At 37.8% G+C, this 2,085-nt stretch overlaps 1 non-coding gene across 1 annotated transcript; it reads right to left on the bottom strand.

Annotated features, from left to right (window-relative positions):
* Positions 1–1,568: 1,568 nt before the first annotated feature.
* On the bottom strand, positions 1,569–1,676 carry LOC145633306 (small nucleolar RNA R71). Its single transcript, XR_014112640.1, has one exon. It is a non-coding gene; the product is annotated as a small nucleolar RNA R71 (small nucleolar RNA).
* Positions 1,677–2,085: the final 409 nt, after the last annotated feature.

The following is a 2,085-nucleotide window of genomic DNA, read 5'->3' as shown; positions in this document are numbered from 1 at the left end:
CATCTTTCTTCAATCCTTTCTTTAGTTATCTCTTCTCCTTTCCTTTAATATTATTTATTTGTTTTATTGTTACTTATTTTTGTCTATCTTATTAGTTTATCTTGTTATTATTGATTTCATATATTTCAATCATGTTTTGTTTAGAGTTTCTAGTGTTTATTTCTAGTTTTGATATTATGTTTAATCTCCCTTCTCTAGGCTAAACTCTTAGCTAGGGGAAGGGGGTGGAAAATATGTATTGAATGATGGATGGATGAAGATAGTTGGATTGATTACATGCCTTAAATTGATGAAAGACATGATTTTTAATGGCTTGGGATTATTGTTGAACTTTATTTGATTGCCTCCTAGTTTAAATTCATGAAAATGATTTGAACTAGATTAAGATCACCTCTATTTTAATGATTGCATGAGAATGAGTTGTCAAAATGGAGTTTCATGTATTGTGCTTCTTTATTCTCTTGATTTGCTTGTGTCTAATAGGATGTATGAGAATGATCCTAATTAGCATTGACTTCTTTTATTGATTTGCCTAGACTATTGCATGAGAATGAATTGTTTAGGTAGAATCTTGTGTTCTTTGGCATGTTCATCATGATAACTATCATGGTTTCCCTCTTTCTAATGCATGTTTGAAACCCCCGAACCCCTAGCGTCATTTTCTATTGATTTTAATCATCATTTTCTTGCTTACTTGTAGTTTTAGTGTTCTACTCAACAAAACCAACAAAACAATCCCCTTTTCACTCTTACATTAGTGATATTTGATGTTGAATTAGCGTGCTTCCCTAGTGTATCAACCCTTTACTTGCCACTAACTAGTTTAGTGTAGGTTTAAGCTTTATAAATTGTTAATTTGATTAGGGGAGTAGTTTAACGACCTATCCTATCCCGATCAAATTTTGGCGTCGTTGCCGGGGAAGCGGCTTGTTTAGCGAATTTTATTGCTTTTGTTAGAGTCATTTTGCTTTCTTTTCTTTTTGTTTCTTTTGTTTTATCATCCTTGTCATTGCTAATTGTTTGCTTAACTTTAGTGAATGCTTAGGAGGTCTCAAGGAACACCCTCACATCAAATTGACCACGAAATCAACCGAACCTTAAGACAAGTCCGTAGGCTTTTTCAAGACAACGGAAGAGGTTTTGGTGATATAGTTGATAGTGAGAGTGATACTTACTCTTCAAGTTCACCATGCGAATCAATGGCGGGACAAGAGAATGATGTCTTGTTCCGTGAGTTCGGAAATCCGGAGGATTATGAGCTCACGGGAGGAATTTTGCTACCAATCACGGAAACCAAGTTCTCAATCCATCCACAATATACTCGAATGGTCCAATCGGAGCAATTCTCCGGAAGTGCAAGTGAACATTTGGACCGATTCCTTGAATTGTGCGCAATGATGCAAACAAGTGAAGTGAGTCAAGACTACATTCGTATGCACCTTTTCCAGCAATTTCTCACCGGACGAGCGAAGAAATGGCTAAAGCAAGTAAAGCCTAACTCTCTCACGACATGGAGGAAGGTTGTAAAGGCATACTTGAAGCGCTTTATCTCCGAAGAGAAGACCGCCGAAATGAGAAGGAAAATTGCATCATTTGAGCAAGAGGCCGATGAAAGTCTTGGTGAAGCATGGGAGAGATTCAAAGAGTTGGTGCAAGCATGTCCTCACCATGAGTACAATCAAGGGTTGCTCATGCGGTTTTTCTACGACGGATTGGAGCCCATGTCAAGAGCCAATTTGGATGCGGGGGCGGGTGGCCAATTAATCAAGATCCCTCAAAATCAAGTTGAAGCCACAATAGAAGAGGTAGCAAAGAATTACTCTTAAGGGGGCCGAAGAAGAAACGCTCCAAAGAGAGGTGGTATTTACGAATTGGAGAAAGTTGATCAATTACAACATAAAATTGATCAACTAACAAAAGGGCTTTTCAAATTGAACAAGAGTGTGAATGCAAGCTCAAGTGGTGGACCAAGCTCTTCTCAAGTTAACTCTTTATCTTGTCAAAATTGTGGAGGAACGAACCATGATACATCCTATTTTGGAGGTTTAAGCCCCGAACATGTAGCGGAATACAACACTAGGAAAG

The sequence above is a fragment of the Chenopodium album genome, chromosome 5, assembly GCF_948465745.1.
Source record: "Chenopodium album chromosome 5, dcCheAlbu1.1, whole genome shotgun sequence".
NCBI classification, from domain to species: domain Eukaryota; kingdom Viridiplantae; phylum Streptophyta; class Magnoliopsida; order Caryophyllales; family Amaranthaceae; genus Chenopodium; species Chenopodium album.
This window is presented reverse-complemented; position numbering and strand designations above follow the sequence as displayed.